Source organism: Saimiri boliviensis, chromosome 4, assembly GCF_048565385.1.
Source record: "Saimiri boliviensis isolate mSaiBol1 chromosome 4, mSaiBol1.pri, whole genome shotgun sequence".
In the NCBI taxonomy this organism is placed as follows: domain Eukaryota; kingdom Metazoa; phylum Chordata; class Mammalia; order Primates; family Cebidae; genus Saimiri; species Saimiri boliviensis.
Genome location: NC_133452.1, coordinates 143,065,649 through 143,080,112, shown reverse-complemented (window position 1 = coordinate 143,080,112; position 14,464 = coordinate 143,065,649). Strand labels below are relative to the sequence as shown.

Below are 14,464 nucleotides of genomic sequence, written 5' to 3'. Positions count from 1 at the left end.
CTTCCCCACTTCCCTTGCCCCACCCTACAGTCCCTGGCATCCGTTTCTACTCTCAGCTTCTATGCGTTTGACTAATCTAGGTACCTTCCATATATAGGTGGAATCAGCAATATGTGTCATTTTGTGACTGGCTTATTTCACTTAGCATAATGTCCTCATAGACTTGGCATGCTTTTACTTTGTCTATAAAATACTGTTTCCTCTTAACATCCACGGGCTAACTCATTTAAACTTTGGAAAGGTCATCAATAGAATTTAAAAATATTCCCTAAGCCTGGAAACAGTAAAGACAAGTATGTATCTATAAAACACCATATTGCTTGCAGCAGAGAGGAACATCTCAGAGGTGGAAAACCAAGCGGATCCACGCCTCCGCTGCTGAAGAAGAGGCTTGTGTTAAGTGGTGCCAGCTGGGAATGTCCTGTACAGTAAGGCGCCGAGCCCTCAGGCCTGCAGCCAGGGCCAGGGGATGCTCCGCAGATGTGCCCTGCTCACGGCCGGTGCTGGTGGTTACGCTGCTCTCCTGGGGCTGTGGCAACAGCTGTCTGTGGAGTGGGGCTGGCAGTGGCTCTGGAGGGAGGCATCTGCCCAGGCTGTCACTGGAGTGGAAGAATAAGAGGCAGCTGTGCAGAGACAATGACAAGGGCGGGAGCAGAGGACACAGAAAAAACACCCTCAGCCTCCTTGTGTGCCTTCTCCCAAAGCACAGGCCCCAGCTTGGTCGTCACGCCTCCCCAAAGTCAGGGAATACCACAGAGGCTGTTTCTCCTCTCCGCGTTCAGGCCTGGCAGTCTATTCTTGGATAGAGGAGGCTCGTGCCAAGGCAGCTGCCCGGCAGCGTCACAAAAATGCTGAAACAAGGGGGGGTTGGCAGGGACACCAGACTGTTCATCTCACAGACATGGGCTCCTTGAGGGTTTCTTGTATCTCAGTAGCAATGCAAATAATCTTTAAGAACCGTGCGTGACACCATCTTTTTCAAAGAAATGTAATTTGCTACTGCCAATAACACAAGATTTCCCACCCAAAAGAGCCAATGTGTTTTCTCGCTATTTATCAAATCTTTTATACTCTGATGACTAATGGAAAATACAATGGCAATTTGTTACTGTTTTGGCATTGTTTACTATCAGAAATAACACTGGAACAAAGGGGTAATAAGTTACGGTTGCATTCAAAATTTATTCTCTCCCATGGGAGCATACACACTCACGTATCAATAGGAGTTGATAACTATAATGTGTGTAGCCTTTATAAATTATCTATGTGGTAATTTTTAAAAACCATGTTCCTATCCGTCAGTTCATTTTGGCATCACAAGAATGTTTATGATATTGTTTCAGTTGAAAAGAAAGAGAGTTAAAGGAGAAATGGCTTGTCTAAAGGCCCTATAGAAAGTCAATTGGGGCTAAAATATAGGTCTCCTGAGTCTTAAACCAGGGCTCTTTCCACTAAGTTATACTTGAGAAGAATGTGTCAGAACCACAGAAAGCGCGGTGAGTGATGTGTTTCTTTCTCCCACTGACTTCTCCCCAGCCCCGGCCCACACAATCCCGAAATGTTAGAGTAGTGACTGCTTGAGAATCAAGGGGACTAGTCGGCTGACCTGTTTAAAATTGCCATTTTTAAAAGATTAAAACAGTCAAATATCAACAATTTTAAATGTTTCAACCTAATTGCTCTCCCCAGATTTATATAAGTTTATATTTCCCATGTAGTGTCAAATTGGTCTTTTGTTGGTTAATTTGGCTGGTTGCTTTGCTTTCAATTTTGCTGCCCCTCCCTCTGAAGCAGCCAGTGACCTCAGATCATTGTTTTAGTGGCTTCTGTAACCAAATCGAGCCAATTATAGAGGCAGCTGGCCAAACCATGCAATTAACCCCAAACAAGGCAATTCAGGGTCATGTAAATATGACTCACAAATGACCAGCCTACAAGAATTTTCAACAGGTCTAACCTGCTCTTGGTTACTGCACATTTTGCCTGAAAAAGCAATTAGATCATACTCTTTTCTGTTCATCTGGCACACATTTGTATGTGTTCTGGTGAGTGGGAGATTTCCAAGGTTGTTACAGGGGGATCATTAGAAAATCAGGAGGGATCTTGGCCAAATGTCAACAATGAAGGAAGGAGCAGCAAGTCAAGCCGCTAAGGAAACACACATTAGAGTCATTCGTTCTCACCACTTGGCGGAAGTTGGTAACTCGCTCCACTGGCCAGGCTTCCCACCATCTGGAGTGGAGTCCGGGTGCTCTTACCAGGGATGGATGAGCTCCAAGTGCAGGCAGCCTGGCACAAGGGCTGCAGCCACCAATGCTGGAAGACAGAGCCTCCTGCTTCCTGCAGACAGCAGAGCAATGAGGATGGCGCTTTGTGCATTTTCTGGTTACAAGGTGCTATTGTGAACCACTCGATGTTGAGCATGAGATTACAAGGAGCTGTGAAGCCTGTGGTGCAGCCTGAAAATGCACAAAGCGCCATCTTCATTGCTCTGCTGATTGGGAGGGGCCGTGTTTCTAAGGTGTTTCTCTGTGTCTTTCTTTCTGGCAGCAAGGGCGTCGTTTTCACTTTGCCTTCCAAGTGGGGAGAGTTTACAAAAGGGCAGGGCAGAAGAACAGTGGTTCCCTTGGAAAGATTACAGATGCATGGGCTAAAGTTAGAAAGACAGAAAGGGGCTGCTGCCTACAATCCCGGTAGGAACACATCAGGCTATGCTGGAGGGGAAGCATAGTGGAATGACTTGAATGGGAAGTCAGCTCTATGGACCAAAATCCTTCAGCAACCCCGATTTGTATCATTTGCTGATTTCTGTGGTGTGAAAATACTCCCACTGTGGCCAATTGCAAATTGCCAATAGTTTAACAATTGGCTTGCAAAATTTCTGGGCATTTGATACTTTTCTCTCTAGAGTCTGAATGAGCTGGCTCCAAAGAGGCACTGACTCAGTGGCTTAAAATTGGAAATCAGGCAAATATATAAGCAACTTAAAGTGTGAGGATATTGGGGTGAGAAGTAAGTGTCTTGGGGTGGATCTATCCCGAAGGTGTTTCTCTGTGTCGATTTTGTTTGCCTCCTTTTCTTTGTCAGTTCTCCAAGGAGCAGTACTCCCTTGACAAATCACTGCACAGCATCTCAGTCCCAGGTGCCACGCAGGCACCACCCCTGAAGCACCTAGAGCTGGTGGTCTTCCTAGAGACACCCTCATACACTTGTGTGGCATCAGCAACACGCGCTGCACGTGCAGTGAAGAGGTTTCCTGTTCCCGCAGGCAGGCTGAGCACCTGGGGGCAGGCGGCTTCTCTCCTGGAGGGAGCTGATGAGGAGCTGTCACTGCTGGAGCATGCACTGGTCTCAGATCCCTCCCCTAGCGGGCTCCATGCATAATTTCAAATAGCCAGTTACAAGCGTAGGAATTCAGTTCAATTGTGAGGAAGGTAGAACCCAGCTTTTTTTTTTTTTTTTTTTTTTTTTTTTTCTTATTGGTTTAAAGTCTGTTTTATCAGAGACTAGGATTGCTAGAACCCAGCTTTTAAGTAGTGTGGGTCTATAATTCTACAGGGTGGGCTTATTCAGAAATAAATTCACATGACGCTGAGTGAAGAATTCAGTGTCTAATAATAAATGTTTCTTCCAGTTCTGCAGCCATTAGTGCTATGTTTGTGTTTTGGCCAACACACTTTTTAAACTAGGCCTCAGTTTCCTGAGTGCAAAAATGAGCGGCAGAAGTGAACTGAGGTCTGAGGCCTCTGTCCATCCTGGCATGCTGTGGTTCTGGAATGCTAGTGGTGCCAGGGCACCATTTCCCCAAACTTTTCTATAAAGTCTTCAATCCGTTTATACATTTGATCGTTGGTTTTTGTACTCTTGGGCTATCCAGTGCTCCACTGACCATCGCTATTTAGCTGTGCCACAAATAAGGTATATTTTTGGCTACACAAACTTGGAGGGCACTCTGGGTTGAACTAGCACTTCTCTGTGAGTTTTCCTTAGAATCCCTAGGGTGTATTGCATATGTCTGTTTCCAAAAGGTAAACTCAGTGTTCATGATTCTCAAATGTTTTAACTTGACATCATCTTGTTTTAAAAAAAATATTGTATTAGTCTCCTAGTGCCACAAATTGGGTGACTCAAAACAACAGAAATTTATTTTTTCATGGATTTGGCATCTGGAAGTCCGAAATCAAGGTGTTGGTGGGGCCATGCTGTCTGCAGTTTCTAGGGAGAGGGTCTGCTCCCTGCCTTTCCTTCACTTCTGCTGTTGCCAACCATCTGTGGGGCTCCATGGTGCATCAGCGAGCGTCACTCCGACCTCTGCCTTCACCGTCATCTGTGCTCTCCCCGCATGTCTATGTCTCCTCTTCTCTCTTGTAAGAACAGCAATCCACTAGGTCAAGGCCCAACCAAATCCAGTATGACCTCACCTTACCTTCATTACATCTGCAAACACCTTATTGGCAGATACGGTCCCAATAAAAGATACCAGTGGTTAGGATGTCACCATATGTTTTAGGAGGACAGATTTGACCCACAACAGACAACTTTTGCCATTTCCTAAAAGTGGGACTCCAGTGAACAGGGTTTAAGAAATGCGTCCGAAGAACTGAAAATTTGTTAATAATAGCGTTCACTAACCAGATGTGTGATAAAACGTTTAGGCCAAGGGTTCTGAACCTCATGTCAAGGAGTTCATGGTCTGGCATGAGAAAAAAATTAGGTCTTTATTTGTTCTAATTGTGAACTGAAATTTTGCATTTCTTTCACGTACGAGCACGGGCAACAAACCACAGTAATAGCAGTGGTACCTGTGAATTTGTTACGAAGAGAAATCACAGATACTTTCCTCCCACGCTATAGTTGTTGCAGTTATCTTGAGATGTCATTTATACTCGTTACCATTTCAACATCATGGTGGTTATTAGAGCTGCCACTAGACCTTAATTAATGTGTTAATGAGAAAACAAATGTAATAATGTAAATATTTTAATATCTTGATAGCTGTATTTCCTTTAATTATTTGTGTTTTGTTTATTGAAAACACTATTCTGTCTTGGTATGGTGGTTCACGCCTGTAATCCCGGCACTTTGGGTGGTCAAGGCAAGAAGATCACTCCAGCCCAGGAGTTCAAGACTAGCCTAGATTATATAGTGAGATCCCATCTCTACTAAAAATGCCAAAAGTATAGTCAGGTATGGTAGTGTGCACTTGTAGTCCCAGCTACTTGGAAGGCTGAAGTGGGAAGATCACTTGAGCCCGGGAGGCAGGGGTTGCGGTGAGCCATGGTTGCACCACTGCACTCAAGCCTGGGTGACAGAGTGAGACCTGTCTTAACAAGAAGGAAAAGAAAAGAAAAGAAAGAAGGAAAGAAGGAAAGGAAGGAAGGAAGGGAGAGAAAGAAAGAGAGAAAAGCAAGAAAGAAAAAAGAAAGGAAGAGAGTGAGGGGGGGAGAGGGAGGGAGAGAAAGAGGGAGGGAGGGAGAGAGGAAGGAAGGGAGGAAGAGAGGGAGGGAGGGAAGGGAGGGAGGGGAGGGGAGAAGGAAGGAAGGGAGGGAGGGAGGAAAGGAAGGGAGGGCACTCTTCTAAGGTGACCACAAACTTTACCAGCTACCCAAAGGGGTCGTGGCCTAAAAACATTAAGAACCTCTGTCCCCAGTTATGGCTCCCACAATAGACTGGCTTCCCACAGAGGCTTTTACCAAGAGATACATAATAGCAGAATCTTTCCGGTTTTACAAGTAAAAGATAACTGATAAATCAGTCAAATATGGATTTTATAAAATAGTTCTTTGTAACTAAAATATCAAATTAGGACAAAATATAAAAATAAAATGCACATGGGTACAGCAAAGTGTGTCTTGTACAATAACCTTATGTTGTTTTCGCTGCATTCTTTATAAATAGGTCATATTACCAAGGAAAGATTTGTCTAAATATTGAGTTAATTTGGAAACTCTCTATGCCTCAGAATATCTGTATCATTTACCAGGAAACGCATTGTGGTGTGTGTATATGTTCAAACATATCAAATAGTTGCACATATTCTGTTTCGATAAGGGATAGAACTGGGTTTGCTCAGGACGGAGGGGTTTCCTGAGACCTGGGACTTTCCTTGCAAAAACTGGGAAGTCCTGGGCAAACTGGAAAGAGCTTGGCCGAATTTCTCAACTTCATGTATGAACATGGTCGTGCTGCGGACGGAGTTTTGGTAGAAACCACCGTGACTCATAGTCTCCTAGGAAAGACCCCTGGAGCACTTCGGCCTTGTGAAGGCTGAATTCCAGCCTGGCTCTCCCTCTGCAGTGTCACGGAACCAGGCACCTTACCTAATCTTCTGAGCCTGTCTCCTCATCTGTGAAACATGGAGATGCTGGGGGCTGCCCTGCCCCTCCCAGAGCTCCTGGAGGATTCCAGTGAGATAAGTGTTGTGAAAGCGCTTTGTAAACTGTGAGCATGTTGCAGGAATGCAAAGCACAGAACAGTTCTTTAATCTCATGTGGGAGCAGCAAAACGGGCGTGCATCCATGGCACACTCTTATAAGAAGGCTGTTAGCCTGTCCTTTCAGTCCTTTCTTTCATGGATGCTCAAACCCCAGGTCCCCCATCATTAAGAGCCCAGCAAGGCCATGGGGAAGTAGGCCTCAGGTGTCCCTGGGCTTGTGTCTGCCACCTCCGTCCCCTCAAGGTGCCCAGCACCCTTATCCTGCCTCCTCTCCAGCCACACTGTCCCTCGTATGCCCCACCTGGAGCCTGCAAGAATGATCTGTCCTTCACAACATGGCCCCCGTCTGCAGTTCCTATTGGACAGGAGTTCTCGATGTCAGCTGCATGTTAGAGCCACCTGGGGAAGCTTTCACTGTCCCTATCCTGGGACTTCTACTGATGATTGCATCAGAATCTCTTGGGAAGGGTCTAAGATACCCCAGGTATTATATTGTATAGCTTAGATTGAAAATACAACTTGAATGTTGCCTGGAGGTTAATCAGAAAAAGGACTAGTGATGTTGTCATCCCACCCACGGAGCTCTTTGCTTGTGGGTAGGGCAACCCACCAGGTTCCTGAACAGTCTTCTCAAAGAAGTGTTTCTTGCAGGTCTCCAGCATACCTCACCCTGGCCTCCTCCGACCCTCATTACACTCCCGGGGGTGACATTAGCCTCATCTTCAGTTGAGAAAGCTGAGGCTCAGCAAGGTTCCATGTAACTAGTCAGTGGCAGGGCAGTGGTTTAAAATGAAGCCATGCACACCTCCTTCTCCAGAGCATCTAGTGCCTTGCTGATGGAAAGGCTACCACTGCTGAGAAGTGCAGCTCTGCCTGGGCCCCACAGGTCACACTGGAGTCCTCACCTCCATCTCTGCATTCCGGTGCATTTGGAAGAGAATTTCTAGAGGTGGGAGAGATGTAACTTCCCCCACCTCCTTTGCATCTTCGCACAGTTGCAGCCTCCTCTGCTTTGCACATTCACAGGCAGGAGCGTGGGCAGCACTTGAGTGGGTGGCACACAGCCCTCAGCCTGTAGGAGCATGCACACCCCAAGAGCACTTGCTCTGCAGCTGCAGCATGCACCATCCTCAACCCGGGCCCCTCATCTAGGTCGTTACAGGGGAACCGAAATGCACCCTGCTCAGGGCCCAGGCGCTTCCCCAAGAGGCTGTTGCCCTAAGGTAAGGCTCTGACATTCCGAGTCTTAGGCATCTAGTATTTTGGTGAGATTTGAAAGGCCTTATAGAAGTGAGATTTGAAAGTCCTTATAGAAGTGACCCTCCTAGTGCACCCCATGAGTCCTCCCAAATCCTTGCAGTTTCCCAGTTGCTTGCAGGTCCCCAGTGTACCTCTCTGGGCTTCACCAACCCTCATGATGTTCCTGGGGTGACATTAGCCTCATCTTCAGTTGAGAAAGCTGAGGCTCAGCCAGGTTCCATGGAGAGCCACTCCTTTGCCAAACTATGACATCCCCATGAGTCCTGTGTTGAAGGGTTTAGAATCCATGATTTGTCCATTTGCCTGCTGTCTGGCATGACCCCTTGTAGAACTCCGTAATGGAGCATGAAAGTCTTCTGAGGCCTGGAGTCTTAACTGCATGCTCTTGGGCCCAGTGCTCACTTTCTTGAGTCTCAGTGTTCTGGTCAAGGAAATTATGAATTTCATCTTTTCCTTACATAGTTCTGCCGGACTAGGTTGGGATCATTTGAGATAATGGACAAGAAATTGATTTTTGTACAACAAAGCTCATCCAGTACTGTCTGAGATAGTTTCACTACGGTCACTGGGAAAAAATTGTATTGGTCTGCTTTCCAATATGGCCACTCACTAAGAGCGAGAAAGACAAGGAGTGTTTCAGTGTCCAAGGGACAAGTTTGGAGAGATATCTGGCCCATAGAGGTCATGTGGTTGTGGCTGAATGCTGTGGCGGGAAGCTCCTGGTATCCTGAGGACAACCTCAGAGTTTTGGGAACTTGGAGAAGGCAACCAAAATGGGGAGGAAAGAAAATTCGAAGGGAAAAGGAAGATAACCACTTAATTTGCATTTTGTCAAGGGTCACCTCAGCCCACCCTGAGACAGGTGATGAAATGGCAAGCCTTCCAGAAGTTACTGTGTGTGTTTCAGAGTCGGCAGGAGAGGATGGATCATTGACAAGAATAACACAGACAGGCAGGCAGGTCAGGCATCACAGGAGATACCCTGAAGGATGACAGTAAGGAAGCAGGCTTGTGTGCAGCTGGGCCTGGCCTCCCTGGGGTGAACTGGTGGCGGGCACCAGGCGAGGTGGACTGGGCCTAGGGTGTGGTGGCTCATGAGGCCATTAGAGCATCTGTTGGGCCCAGCACCCAGGGCTTGTGCAGTGGGGCAAGCCCTACCCTTGCAACCATGCTGGGCGAGGGTGAGCTCAATCCAGTGCACTTCCTTCTTTAGGGGCCACATGTCCTTTGTGATTTCAGGGATTCGAGCATCTGTTTTTTTCTGGTATATCTTCTGTGGTCTGGTGGACACAGTATTGGCTGGGGTCCAGGCTCTGCCCTGGTTCTCTTTCCAACAGACTGTGTGGCTGTGGGCAAGTCACATCACTTCTCTGGACCAGTACATCCTCTTGGATGAGAAGATGAGGTTGGCCTAGATGACCTTTAGAATCTCTTCCGACTTGCTGTCAGAATGCTCTAGGATCCAAGACTAGTTTCTAAGACAATACTGAGAGACAGTATGGCCTATATAGCTGGATCCTGTGAGATGAGGATTTACAAACATTCTGGTGTTGTACAATCTTCACGTTAAAAGCAAATACTGGAGTATGGCATTCCTCAAAATAATTAACCTAAAATTACCATATGATCCAGCAATTCTGCTTCCTAATGTATACACAGATGGAGTAGAAGCAGAGCCTCAGACAGGTATTTGTACACCCATATTAATAGTAGCATTACTCACAATAGCCAAAACGTGGAAACCAAGTATCCACCAACAGATGAGTGGATTAAAAAAGTGACATATCCACACAAAGGAATGTGATTTAGCCTTTGAAAGGAAGGACATTCTGATACGTGTTACAACATGGATGAACCTGGAGGACAATATGTTAAGTGAAATAAGCCAGATACATAAGGTGAAATACTGTGTGATTCTACTTACATGAGTAATCACATTCCTAAAGACACAAAATAGAATGGCGGCCGCCGAAGATTCTACATCATTTTTCCTCCTCTAGAATAATAATAGTGAAAGTCCTAAAAGAGTCTAAATAATTAAGAAGAGGTGAGAAAAAACCACAACGTGCCAGTTTTGTTCACCTGGCTTGGCTGTGGAAAGGGTTGGAAGCTTAGCCCAAGAACAATGAGGATAAAGAAATGGCAGGCGCTGGATGTGGGAGGTAAAAAGGGCTGGACAGCAGGCAGTGCTGATGGCCTTGGCATAGAGCCACTGCGTTCTCGTTCAGAAAAGGTGTAATTCTGGACTTTACTGTTATAAAGTGAGGGGCAGAGGAGGAGAAAGGATTGGTAACTGTTTTCTGCCAAGTTAAAAACCTAGGTTCTTTGAAATGGTTATACAGAGTGTTCTAAAGATTTTATAAATTCCGATCTAGGGACAAGCCTTCAGGGAGAATATGTCCCAAGGGAATGTCCCTGTAAGAACACAGCCAGAGGGAGCAGTTGGAAGTTTCCTCAGAAATGCAAACCACCCTCTGTAGACTAAAGGGTTCGAGTTGGCTTCTGTTTTGCCCTGTTGTAACCAAGATCAGATAAGATCAACCTTCAAGGACACACATAAACAACAGAAGCCCAAAATGTCCAGTGACGATCTCAGAAAGGGAGTCAGAAAAAGTGGGAAGAGCACAGTGTGATTGACTAACCCTGGAACCTCCCCATTTTTAGTTTTTATTATGCCTTGTTTCTGGTCATGATTAGTAGAAAACCTCGCAGACACAATGGCCCTCTTCCCCTAATATCTTCAGTGGAATAAGGTAGGAAGGTTGAGTTCTCTCTTCAGTCATATTTGGGCAGAAGAACCCAGGGAAGCAAGAGGTGAGACAGCCACAAAAAGGAGAGGAAAGCCACAGATGTCCTGGGGCCTTTGTCAGAGAAGGAAAGGGAGAATGTTCTGATTAGAGGCTCGGGAAGGTTAATTTTATGTGTCAACGTGGCTGGGCCATTATCCAGGAAAGTGGTCAAGCATTATTCTGGATGTTTTTATGAGAGTGTTTTGGATGATACTGACATTTAAATCAGTTTGAGGAAAGCAGACTTTTAGTAAAGCAGATCGCCCTCCATAGTGTGGGTGGGCCTCATATAGTCAGTTGAAGACCTGAATAGGACAAATGACTGACCTTCCCCAAGCAAGAGGAAATTCTGCCAGCAGACGGCCTTTGGACTCAAATTGAGGCACTGGCTCTTTCCTGAGTTCTCAGCCTGATGACCTTTGAAACTGAACTGCAGCATCAGCTCTCCTGGGTCTCCAGCCTACAGGCCACCCTTCAGATTTTGCGCTAGCTGGCCTCCATAATTGTGGGAGCCATTTCCTTAAAAGAAACCTCCCCTTGTACCCTCTCTGTATATACACATCCTACTGGTTCTATTTGTCTAGAGAACCTGGACTAGTTTAGAGGCCTAGTTACAGCAACTCCACAGATTTCTAGTACCTCCATTCTTGGGACTACACCTAGGCAGGAGGAGAAACCAGCTGGAGCAGACAGACCTTTCAGAGCTAGTACCCCTTGGTGAAGCCACTTTATCGCTCCTGCTTGCCATCGGTTTTGTGTGCTACTAGGAAAACATGGTTTGACTCAAGTCATAGACAATTCCAAGCATGCTAAAAATTCAGAGAGAGATATTTGCCATATTTACAAGGGGATGTTTGAATGTTATTTAGAGAAGGCAGAGCATGATAATTACTTGCCAAGTAAGATTCCCTTGACTCAACATTAAAAATCTGATATGAAACAGAAGGCCCAGTGTTAGAACAACATTTCTCTTGAATAATGAACTATACTCTGAAGTAGATGGTTAACCCTCAAGGATTCTAGTTTATCTTCATATTCTGGCCCAACAAAATTTCAGCCAATTGGCATTCTTGACTTGGTATAACACAATGCATAGCTTTATGGTTTGGACCATGTTTGTTAAATGCAGTAGATGTCTCAACCATTCAGACTGAGCAGGAACCATGGCCAGATAAATCAAGTAGAGAGCATAGAGTAGAGAGTAGATAGCATAAAGATTCAATGGAGAAAATAAAGCACATGTCTTTCTGGCTGGAAGTCATTTCTGAGAAATGAAGAAGTGTGTCCGTCTGGTCCAAGATTCATTTCCAAATTGGTGACTGTTAACCCCAGAAGAGTGCCAGTCATGATAAGACCCAAGGCTACCAGGGGGCCAAGAAGTGAGCTGGACCTCAGCAAACAGAAGAGGCACTGAAGGACCAGTCTTGGCTCCAACTCTTTTGTGCTGAAAGAAAATTTTGTGCTAATTGGTTACTCTTGAATCCTGACATTCAGGGTGAGGTTCAGGGGTATTAGGAGAAGAAGATGGGAGAAGGAGGGAACATTTCTAGGCAATTCCAGACATTTTCACTGCAATAACAGCATTAAAACACTGTCCAAATGCTTGATGTGAAAATGAAACATTGAACAGTGAGATTTTAGTGGGAGGAAAGTGGACTTCATATGACATACACCCACCCTGTCCTCGCTAAATGACTTGCTAAACTCCTAAAATGCCATGTTCTCTCCCCATTCTGGGTCTTGCCACATCTTTGCTGGAGACTACCTATTCATCCACCTAACTTCTCCTTGAGCATTAGGTCTTTATGCAGAATCACTTCTAGAAGCCTTTCTTGTTCTTCCTGTGTGCTGCCACAGCCCTGCCATGTGATAAAATAACTGCCTCCTAGACCGTATGATTCTTGAAGGCAGGGATGTGATTTGCACAGTTATATCTACCGTGCCTTGAACATGTAAGTAGACTCCTTCCTTCTTCCTAAGGTGTTGAGAGCCCCGTGGATCTGATTCAATCGCAAAGCAGGGACACTATAGGGCTTACCTATTCTTATCTAGCTGATCCCATTTTTGGACCTGCTTTGACATAGAAACCCACTTTCTGCATTTATTCCTTATTATACAGTCCCTGCCTGCTACCCAGCTCTTCTAGAAAATGGATTTCGTTTCTTGAATATCAGTTTTCCTTGACTGTACCAACTACATCTCCCCAGTTCTGATCATGGAGGCTGGTTGCTTCTATTAGAACTTGTGCCCATTATCAGTTTTTCCAACTTGTCTTAGCAGTCAATGATCCTAGACCTTGGGCATTGGCTATGCCATCAGAAAATGGGAATTTCAGCCTGTTTTGGACTAACTCTAAGAGCATGTCCTTTAGTAACTGATGCTGTTTTTTGTTTTCTGTTGTATTTATTTATTTACTTTTTATTTAAGGTCTTGCTATGTTGCTTAGGCTGATCTCAAACTCCTGGACTCAAGCAATCCTCCTGCATTGGCCTCACAAAGTGCTGGGATTACAGGTGTGATCTGCCATGCCTGGCTCTGTGTATTCGAGTACTGGTCTCTCACCTGGCCCTGAAGGACCTCCTGGACACCATTCCTGGGCTCTCTGGATCTGTCTGTGCCTCTTGGCAGTTCCCAGATGTCAGGGATTGGCTGTGGGTACAATCTCATAAGCGTAAGGACAAACAGTAATGTGTCTCGGAAACATGCTCAAAGACCTAGATTTTCTATATTTGGAGATTTAAAATTTTTTTCTGCAAATTACAGAACAAAAACCAGCTGTACTCTCCCCCCAAAAAAGCTCAATTATGCTCATACCAGGTGGAGTCCTATTTTTGTAATGAAAATGTAGAGCCTTGTCATAGGTCCAATATGATCCCCCAAAGAAGTCCACGCCATAGTGCCTGGAACTTGGGAACACGTTACCTTACATGGCCAAAGAGAGTTTGCAGATGTAAGTGGGTTACTGGTCTTAAGACAGGGAGACTCCCCAGATGGGCCCAAGTGAATCATCTGAGCTCTTAAAAGCAGGGAACTCTCTCTGGGTGGAGTCAGAGAGATGCAGCAGAAAGGAAGTCAAGGAGTTTCATTGTGCAGTTCCGAGAAGAGATTCAGTGTGCCGTTGCTGGTTCTGGGAAGGAGGAGACTTGTGCAAGGATTCAAGAGAGGCCTCTAGGAACTGAGTGTGGCCCTCAACTGGTAGGCACAAGGAACTGAATTTGGCCAGGCATTTGGGTGAGCTTGGAAGCAGATTCTTCTCCAGAGCCCCCGCTAAGGATTGTGATTCTGTTGATAGCTCGATTTCACCCCACAAGACTCTAAAGAGGGTCCACCCTGAGTATGGTGGATCCCCCTTGTAATCCCAGCCCTTTGAGAGGCTGAGGTGGGAGGATCACTTGAGCTCAGGAGTTTGAGACCAGCCTGGGCAATACAGTGAGATCCCATCTCTAAAACAAGCAAGCAAGCAAACAAACACAACAACAATAACAACAACAGACAAAAATTAGCCAAGTGTGGTGGTGCCTGCCTGCAGTTCCAGCTACTCGGGTAGGCTGAGGTGGTAGCCCGGGAGTTCAAGGCTGCAACTGTAACTGCCCAGCAGGTTCACCTTGCCTGCTGTCTGGACAAAGCTGATTTATCAAGACAGGATAATTGCAGTAGAGTAATTCACGCAGAGCCAGCTGTGCAGGAGACCAGAGTTTTATGAGTATTCAAATCAGACTCCTCTAGCATTCGGGGATCAGAGTTTTTAAGGATGATTTCATGGGTGGGGGCCGGTGAGTCAGGAGTGCTGATTGGTAAGGTCAGAGAGAAATCATAGGGAGTTGAAGCTGTCGTCTTGCTTGAGTCAGCTCCTGGGGACCACAAGATCAGATGAGCCAGTTTATCAATCTGAGTGGTGCCAGTGGATCCATCACATACAGGGTCTGCAAAATATCTCAAGCACTGATGTTAGTTTTAAAAATAGTGATCTCCAGGGGCA

At 45.7% G+C, this 14,464-nt stretch overlaps 1 long non-coding RNA gene across 1 annotated transcript in view; it reads left to right on the top strand.

Annotated features, from left to right (window-relative positions):
* The window catches only part of LOC141584383 (uncharacterized), an 85,895-nt gene that overhangs the window by 36,648 nt on the left and 34,783 nt on the right, over nucleotides 1–14,464 (top strand). The gene's annotated exons all lie outside the window — the stretch shown is intronic.